This window comes from Gekko japonicus, unplaced genomic scaffold (genome assembly GCF_001447785.1).
Source record: "Gekko japonicus isolate JY-2015 unplaced genomic scaffold, Gekko_japonicus_V1.1 scaffold955, whole genome shotgun sequence".
Lineage (NCBI taxonomy): Eukaryota > Metazoa > Chordata > Lepidosauria > Squamata > Gekkonidae > Gekko > Gekko japonicus.
This window is the reverse complement of record NW_015163631.1, coordinates 74,335-84,175: the sequence shown is the minus strand read 5'-3', so window position 1 is coordinate 84,175 and position 9,841 is coordinate 74,335. Positions and strand designations below refer to the sequence as shown.

Genomic DNA, 9,841 nt, shown 5'->3' with positions numbered 1-9,841 from the left:
TGCTTTGTGGGTGACTTCCTCGTCGCAAACCGAGGCTCCATCCGCAAGGAGGTGGGTAGATGGGATTTTAGAACGATTCTTGGACAGTACCCCCCCCAAAAAAAAATTAGCCTGGAGCTGGTCGTCTGATAGGAGCCGTGAACGGGTTGCAAAAGAGCAGGGTAGAAAAAGGATGCGATGCAGCTTGAAAGCAGCGAAGACTGAGAGTGAACGGCTCAGACACGGTTTCGGATACTGGAAAATCTCTCTCCTCCCTTCTCAGTGCATCATGCGCATTCTGACATGTTCTGTTTTGCCAAAAGGAGCTGCGGTGGCTCATGAGGTTAAGACGCTGAACTGCAGGCTGCGGAAGGTCGGAAGTTCAGCAGTTCGAGACCCGGGTGCCGCAAGACGGAGTGAGCTCCCGTCTCTAGTTCCAGCTCCTGCCAACCTAGCAGTTCGAAAGCAAGAAATTGCAACTAGATAAATAGGTACCACTTCGGCAGGAAGGTGTTCCGTGCGCCTTGGTGTTTAGTCATGCCGGCCACATGACCCCGGAAACGTCTTCGGACAGCGCTGGCTCTTCGGCTTTGAAACGGAGATGAGCACCGCAACCCTAGAGTCGGATTCGACTGGCTTTCGAGCAAGGGAACCTTCACCTTTACCTTTAGACGGCCTGATCTCTCTCTCTCTCCAGTCTTGGAGACTGATAGTATCAATATTACTATGTTTGTATTGCTTTATTTACATCCAAAACTGGTTTCTAGAGCAACATAACAAAATGAGAAGTAAGGTGTACTATTAAACGTAGGTGGGGATCTGGTGGTGGAGAGCCTGTGGCGTGGTGCATGGTTTACGCCCCGAAGGCCTAAGCCCTGCCCTCTCCAGCTAACTGGATGTGAAAGACATCTGCCTGAACTGGTGGACCACCAATTGTAAGACACAGTAGAGGATTAGAGGGATCAGTGCCCTTGTTGTCCGGATTAGTCCAATATTTAATTGATTGGGGAATTTGGCTTAGCCAGAGGGGGTAACTCAGGATCATCACCTTTGTATACCAGAATCCTTCCCAGAGCACTCTCAGGTAAGCCAGGCTGATGTTCCACTCGTAGTGTTTTATTGAAGACTAACGGGGAATAACATTCGCACTCAAAACCACACTGTATAAACGCACAAACAAGGGTTAACCAAGAAATAAAGGAGGTGGCAGGAAGCAGTTTAGGGTAGGCTATAATTACCTATCCTGAAGTTTCAGGCCCGTAGAAGAGAAGAGCCTTGGTGCGTGGCTGATAGAACACACACATACTCTAAACGGGCAGTGTGCCTATATTTATATACAAAAATTATATCTAAGGGTTTGCTGATGTGTTTTCATCAAAAGAACAAGTAGAGTTGATGTATTTACAGGAAGGTTTCTCAAGAACTTGGACAAATGGTTTATAGTTTGTCTGAAGGGAGATCAAAGTATGGAGTGGATCTTTAGCCCTCGTGGAGCTATGATGTGGCTGTTGATGTGCTTTAATGACCCCAAATTCAGGTAGAATGACACTTCCCAGGTGCTATGATGAGGATACTAAGAAGGATGTAGATGCCAAAGAAGGAAGCATGGTTGGGGATGAAAGAACTGTATTCAAAATAAATCAGAAGCAAACGGTAGGAGAGATGGGTGGGAATGGCTTCAGCACGGCTCCAGCCCTGGAGATGGCATAGGCTGGAACATGGGCTTAGAACCCTGAAGACAATTGGAGGGTGAGTTCAGGACCTCCTGTCCAGGAATTGGCAATGCTGGCAGGCAGGGACCTTTGGTAGCAGGGTGATACTATCAAACCAGGAAGTGCTCTGAGAAGGAGCAGGTGGGTTACGGCATGCTTGCTCCAGGGAGGTGGCACCAATGGACAGTAGGCATGGCTGGAGTCTGCAGGCTGTGAAACCAGACGTTGGAGTGCCTGCAGAATAGGGAGGACCTGGAACAGGTTATAGTCAGCCTGCACAGGCGAGGCTGCAAGGTTTGATGGAGGGGATCTCAGAAGGACAGTGAATCAGCTGAGCTGAGTCTGGTCTGTGAATTTGGGGGTCTTGCTCTTGCAAAGCCTGCTGGCCATTAGGCAGTACAAAATGTGGACAAAGATTTGTAGAGATGACTAAAACGAAACACTTTTGTAAAAAAATGCGATCTGACTACGAAATTCTGTTCACAAAAAATGGGTTGCTGACTTTGGTCACTGTAACTTTTAGGGTGATTGAAGAAGTGGAGGGGCCTGGAAAAACCTGGGGTTTTGCCTCTCAAAGATACAGTTAAGGACTAGGAAAAGCAAGAGTTGGGGGGGAAAGCTAAAAGTACCTGAAAAGCAAGCATTATAATCAATGCTCCCTCTAAGCTGTGGAGTCTTGTGAGCGAAAATTCTGCTTTGTGAGCTACTGGCATTAAAGTTGTGAGCAAGCGATTTGGCTGCTACATAAGTTAGTTTGCTCTGGAGCCCCTCCTTCCTGAGATAAGGCAAACATGTGTGAGCCAGAGGCTAAAAAACTGTGCGCTAGCTCACACCTTAGAGGGAACACTGATTATGACAATAGAGTGCAACATGATGGGCTGTCTGATTCTATTAGGATCTGAGATGCAGGGGGAAAAATAGTTTTGTTGGCATGTTGTGGGAATGTGACTCCAATGTCAGAAAAACCTGGATACAAAGAGGAAGCTGGTAGAATTCAGGCTGTGAGGCCTGAGTATGTAAATTCGATATCTGTGAAACTTTTAAAATTTCCAAACACAAAAGTAAATTACAAAAGCAGGTTAAAAAGGTTATTTTCTGTGAATAAGTGTGCTCTAGTCCAGTAAAACTGCTGCTGGAATAAAATGTGTTCGTGTTCTAAGGTGTCACAGTAAAGGTAAAGGTTTCCCTTGCTTGAAAGCCAGTCGAATCCAACTCTAGGGTTGCGGTGCTCATCTCCGTTTCCAAGCTGAAGAGCTAGCGCTGTCTGAAGACATTTCAATGGTCATGTGGCCGGCATGACTAGATGCCGAGGCGCACGGAACGCTGTTACCTTCCCACCGAAGCGGTACCTATTTATCTACTTGCAATTTCTTGCTTTTGAACTGCTAGGTTGGCAAGAGCTGGGGACAGAGACGGGAGCTCACGCCGTCTTGCGGCACTCGGGTCTTGAACTGCTGAACTACCGACCTTCTGGTCTGCTGCTCAGCGTCTTAACCACTTGAGCCACCACAGCCCCTAAGGTGTCACAAGCCTCTGTTTATTTTGAAGAGAGTTGTCTTCCTTTGGCTTCATTCAGTGATAGTTTCCTTCATTGCTATGCAGCCTCTCCAGTATCTTTCTTGTTTCAGTGTTCTGAGTTTTTGGGGCCTTGTTTTATTCTGATAAAATATTGTTCCTTGGAGTGGATGAGCTTTCCCCCTGGGTATGTGATCTGTGCGGGATTGTCAACAATTCTGTGTTTTCCTACCGAGGCTATGTCTTCCCCTTTCATCAGCTAGAAACTGAGACTCCCACAGGGAGGCAGTTTGCATCCATGGAGAAGTGATAGGCAGTTAGTTGAGCCAGGTAAGATTTAAAGTGGAAGCACACTGCAGATATTGTCACCATCTTAGAAGGCGAATGGCAGTTTGAGTACAAATGTGGTGTTTCAGAACAGCAATGGTACTGATATTATTTTCCAAGATATATATTTTGCTTAGATTCTGTTCTGTATTATGTGTTGACAAGGACTTCGGGTTGAGAATAACAGAGATGTAGTGTAGCGTATCCTAAAATTGCTCCCTGCTCATGTTGAGTTGGTAGTATTTGTGTTAAGGACTATGTTGGCACATGGCTTTAGTCAATGATCTCTATCTGAATGTTGACAAGAGCTGTGCCTTCTTGTAGCTCTGACTGGATTTTTCTGCAGCACTTGGTCCTGTGGACCATTGTTGGAGTTTCAAGTTGCTACACTTCAGTCATTACAGAGTTAAGTGTTGTTTGTCAGGAAACAGGATGTTGCGTTAGGGAGCTGTAGCTTTTGTATTGGTTAACCAACAACTTGTTTGTGGAAATGCTTTGATCTAGCATTAATGTATTCACAAGGTTTTATGGCCCTTTGTGTGAGGCACCGGAAGCGCTCTCTTGAAGCCGCTGGGTAGATAGGAAAGTTGAGCTGAAAGTAACTGTAAGCATGTAATCTTGTGTTTTATTTCTTTTTATCCAAAGTACCCTACCCATGATTTGTTTTGTAGTAAAGATATTTTCTTTTAACTAATGTGACTCTTGTGTTTGCAAAACGACCATCGATCTCGAATCTCAGAATCCCTAACAACCATGCCATCGAGGAGATCATACTTTGGATTGGTTTAAATCTTTCTTTATGGAGCAGACATATCCTGTGGGGCTCCACAAAGTCCAGTCTTATTTCACATGCTAGTTAATATCTATGTAAAGCCCTTTTAGATGTGATTTTGGAGCTGGGGGTTATCCATATGCTAATGCCACCCAGTTTGGTGTAGTGGTTAAGTGTGTGGACTCTAATCTGGGAGAACCGGGTTTGAGTCCCCACTCCTCCACTTGCACCTGCTGATGTGACCTTGGGTCAGTCACAAGCTCTGGCACAGCTGTCCTTGAAAAAGAGCAGTTTGTGTCAGAGTTCTCTCAGCCCCACCCACCTCACAGGGTGTCTGTTGTGGGGAGGGGAAGGGAAAGGAGTTTGTAAGCCGCTCTGAGACTCCAAGTGCAGGGCGGGGTATAAATCCAATCTCTTCTCTTCTTCTTTGTCCAGGCCCCCTGGCTCCCCCCCCCCCCGCACTGCAGTAGCAGTCCTGAGTCAGATGCTGAGGTTAAATGGTTAAAGGTTAATGAGCTGAAACTGTATTGTAACAAAGCAGAGATGATGCTGGCTGGTAAGACTGGGGGTCCTGGCAGACAATGCACTTGCAGCCAAGCACACTGGGGCTTTGGAGGGTGTTTGAATTGGCAAGCATCTTTTAAATGGGAGGGGGGAGACTTAGCAGTTTGAAAGCAAGAAATTGCAAGTAGTGGGAAGGTAACTGTGTTCCGTGCACCTCGGCATCTAGTCATGCCAGCCACATGACCACGGAGAAGTCTTTTGGACAGCGCTGGCTCTCCGGCTTGGAAATGGAGATGAGCACCGCCCCCCTAGAGTTGGGTTTGACTAGCTTTCGAGCAAGGGAAACCTTTACCTTTTATTTAACTTTGGTTTTGACTGAAAATGTTTTTTTAACAGTTACTGTAAGCCTCCTTGAATCATGAGGAAACTTGGGGTATAAATATCTTAAATAATAAATGGATAGATAAATATGGTACCCTAGGCCAGGGTTCATTCCCTGCAGCTGGCTCTCATACCCTTCCAGAAACAGTTTGCATAGAAATGCATTATTAGGATTTAGGTGAGGACATAATGGTGGACAACAATGTCTCATATTTCTCCCCATTTTACTGCATTAAAGCTTTCCTTTTCCTTTCAGACTTCAGTCCCTTTGTGTGTATTATTGGTTTGTATGTGCAAAGGATGTACGAAGGTCCCTGTTGGGCTAACATTGACTCCAGCTAGACCTACTAGCATTTCTTAAGAGGTAGCTGAGGTGAGCCTGGAAAGCCATTGACTGACTTCCTTCTTCTCAGCCTGTTCTCTGCCCAGAGGGGGGGGGGGAAGCCTTTAAAATGCAAAGGGGAAGTTTTGCTCCTTCCAGATCTCCCAGGGGAAATGCATTTCTTCACAGGGTGGAATTTGGAATCTTGTATAACATCTGGATCAAATTCTTGTCCTTTTGAAAATCTTTGTTTAATCAAAATGAGACCAGTAAGAAGCAAGCAAGACTCTCTAGGACAGGGCTGGCCAAACTGTGGCTCAGGAGCCGCATGCGGCTCTTTCCCACAAATTGTGCGGCTCCCAGCAGGGTGGCTGGGGAAGCTGAATGTCATAGCAAACAAATGTCACTGGACAAATAAATATCATTATCAATATCTGCTTTTACCGCTTTTGTTATTATTTTTGGCAGTCTCATTTAATGTTAATAAAAAGCAAATTTGCATATTTCCCAGTAAAAACATGTAATATTTGTACATGTCTTGCGGCTCTCAAACATCTGATAGTTTATTCGATGTGGCTCTTACGTTAAGCAAGTTTGGCCACCCCTGCTCAAGGGAGGCGAACTGTGTTGTACAAACCCCAGAAAATGTAAAAATGCCAGGTCATGATAGAGATGAAAGGCTTGACTTGGCTTGGATCGATTTGGAAAGTATGCACTGGGTTTGCATCCAATCCTTGGTCTCTCTGTGGTTAAGCCTGAAGCTTTGGTCAGCTGTGCTGACACTGCAAGGCATATAGGATTTAAAGAGACTGCTCTATGTAGCCGTGTCTTATCCAGCAATATTCTCCTTCCACATGGAGGATTCTTGTAAAGATTATCTATCTTAGAAATCTGATCTTTGAGGTGGTTAATGGATTGGTAGTAGAGGACAGCTTCAGAATCATCTGACTGGATCTAAGATTAGACATTCTCAATTACTGTGCTATGGAACAGATGGTCACAGAACCTACCAGGGAAGAGGCGATCATGGATTTGGTCCTAAGGTAACGCCCACGACCTGGTGAGACATGTAAAAGTGATTGCATCACTTGGGAACCCATTGCCTGCAGCACTATAAAAGAATCAGTCAACAACATAATTCATTGGAATATTTTAGTACTTCAGCTTGTTTCAATTGTCCCATTATGGAAAGGCTAACTTTATGAAACAGTCCCCCCACCCACAATTCCCTCCCTGTTTGGGGAACTTCCCCCCCCTTGTCTCCAGGTTGTGTTCCTAAGATCAAGTTCACACATGCATACACTTTTTCCCACTCCATGAAACTACTACATTTGCTTCCAGATATGGCATTGTGTTGATAGTGATGTTGTGCAAGATTTCTGCTGCAATTTCTGGAGCCATTCAGAAGTGTGTATATAGGACGCCTGTCTAGAAATAGTTCACAACCACTTGACACAGTACCAGTGCCATCCAGTGAAATCAATTAGCTTGGAAGGTCGTAACTTTGCTTCAGATTGCACTGTATGTTTCTCTTTTCCTTGCCCAATGATATTGGAAAGAGAGGGAGGAGGAATATGACATATGTTCCGTTTGGGAACAGTGACCATAATGTTATTGAGTTCAACATTTGTATAAATAGGGAGTTGCCAAAAAGACCGACACAACCACTTTTGACTTTAAAAGGGGTAACGTCTCTGAAATGAGGGGGCATGTGAAGAGGAAACTGAAAGGAAAAGTAAAAAGGGTCAAAGCCATTGGGAAAACTTGGAGACTATTTAAAACTACAATCCTAGAAGCTCAGATAAAATATATACCGCAGGTTAGGAAAGGCTCAAATAGGTATAAAAAAAAGCCTGCATGGTTAACAAAGTAATGGAAGCTGTAAAAGTTAAGAAGGATTCCTTTAAGCGGTAGAAAGCTAGTCTCAGTGAGGTTGATAAAAGGGAACACAGGCTGTGGCAAATAAAATGCAAGTCTGTGAACAGGCCGGCAAAAAGAGAATATGAGGAACATATAGCAAAAAACAAAGACCAACAAAAAAACTTTCTTCAAATACATTAGAAGGAGGAAACAAGCCAGGGGAGAGCAGGTTGCAGCCTGGTAAAGCGGACGCACCTCAGAGCGCTCCGACCACTTCCCGGGTTTCAAGGGGTCTCTGTCTGTTCGGAGCCTCGCTACTCCCCCGGGGAAGGGGCGGTAGGAACCAAGGCTTGATCAGGGCCCCCATGTAGTGGCTACTCACGGGGAGACCCTTTTGATCGTCTTTGTTGCGGACCTTGAAGAGGAGCCCACTTCAAGGGGGGGGGGTTAGAAACCCGTCCGAAGAAGCGTCCAAGCGCAAAGTGAGTAAAAATTTTATTGCTGGGCACTTAAAAGGATTGGGACTGTAAAAGCTAATTGCCCTAGAAGAACAACTCTGAGAAGCACAGGCGGGAGGTCCCCCCCCCCAATTTAAGCGGCTAGTGAAAGGAGAGACTTCTGAAAGTTACTTTCACTTTTAAAAACTGGGCATTGCCTTGGAAAATCCAGTCTCAATAACATTTAATCTACCATGCCATGACAGGTTGTTTACTAATTGTAAAGACTCTCTTTCATGAGCAGCACGAGCGGGAGGTCCCCCCCCCCAATTTAAGCGGCTAGCGAAAGGAGAGACTTCTGAAAGTTACTTTCACTTTTAAAAACTGGGCATTGCCTTGGAAAATCCAGTCTCAATAACATTTAATCTACCGTGCCATGACAGGTCGTTTACTAATTGTAAAGACTCTCTTTCAATGGTCCCAATTTTTGCTCCACTTGGGGTAGGGTGTGGGACCATCGGGGCGCCCTTTATAAATTTTCTATGGGTCTTGATAGTAGCACTGGGGAGGCTATTATTCAACTGCTGCAGCATTGTGTTCGGATCTGACAGCTCTTAAAAAGCGTTTGGTTTGTCAAGGGGTGAAGACTCTTTGATTTGTTATAACTTGAAACATTGGAACTGCTGACATTTTCTTGGCTGTCTGCTCTTTCTTCCCCCCCTGTTTGTGACATCATATTAGCTGTTGGGAAGGCTCTTCTCTGTTTATAGGGAGGAAGACATAACTCTAAAAGCTTGACCTTGAAGCGCATTCTTGTGTCTTGGTTTTCCCAAATAATACTCTGGAGAAAAGAATAAACACTGAGGATAATTTTTAAAGCAAAATTTTGGCAGTAAGCCAAACTTATATTTGCAGGATGACAGAAAAGTCAGATCAAGCAAGTCAAGTCAAGCAGCCTAGAACACCTGACACTTCACCGGCTATGCCAGGTTCAGCTGCATTCAAGCTACTAGCCCCTGCCAATAAAGAAATGCAAGCGCTTGTGCAATCCACTATTCAAAGTTCAATCGCAGAGGCGGTGGATCCCGTCAAAACTGCGATGAAAGAGATAACAATTCTCTGCCAAGATGGAAGCACTACAGAAACAAGTAACAGACAATGCCCAAAAAATTGCTGATTTGAACACTACAACAGAAAAAATGGAAAATAAGACAAAGGAAATTTATATTAAAACAAAAGATACAGATGCCAGACAATCTACGCTAGAACAGGACGTCATGAGGCTTCAGGTTGAGAGAGCTGCTTTTGTGTTGAGATTCCAAAATAACCCTGAAGAACAGAATGAAGATTTACTAGCAAAAATGGTGAAGATTCTAGCTGAACATATGAATATGGAAGACATAGACAAGATAAGAGATTGACATTGCTTTCAGGATGAAGTCCTCATATGCAAGAAGATACCAAGTACCAAGAGAGGTCCACATGAGATTTCATAAAAGGGCTGTAAGAGATAAGATACTGAGAGAAGTAAACAGCTCACCCTTGATGCTAGAAAATATTGAAATAAATGTCTTAAAAGAAATCCTTTGGAGGGTCAGGGGAAAAAAGAAGAGAATACATGGAGCTTACAACACTCCTGAGAAGCAACAGAATAAATTACAGATGGATATTACTGGAAGGTTTAATTTTCACCTACAAAAGTAGGATCACATCAACCTTCAAGGCAGAAGACTTCTTGAAAAGGTATGGAGAAGAACTGATAACAGAACAAGAGGAAAGGGAAGAGGGAGAAGAAGAGGAGGAAGAAGAACTACGTGGAGTGGCTGCTCCAGCAGGAAAACCCAGGAGAAATCCAAGAAAACAAGGCTCAACAAGGACAACTCCAGTTGCAACAAGACAACAAACAAGAGAAAAAGAAGAAGCACAGAAACAGAAACAAGATGAGTAAAGGCAAAATGAATATTATTTCAGTGAATGTAGATTAAACGGACCTCAGAAAAGGAGAATCTTCCACCAACTTAGAAAAAAGAAC

The 9,841-nt window shown here is 44.3% G+C and overlaps 1 protein-coding gene across 1 annotated transcript in view; it reads left to right on the top strand.

Moving 5' to 3' along the window:
• SETX (senataxin) overlaps window positions 1-9,841 on the top strand; it is a gene marked incomplete at its 3' end in the record, with an annotated part of 81,012 nt that overhangs the window by 707 nt on the left and 70,464 nt on the right. The gene's annotated exons all lie outside the window — the stretch shown is intronic.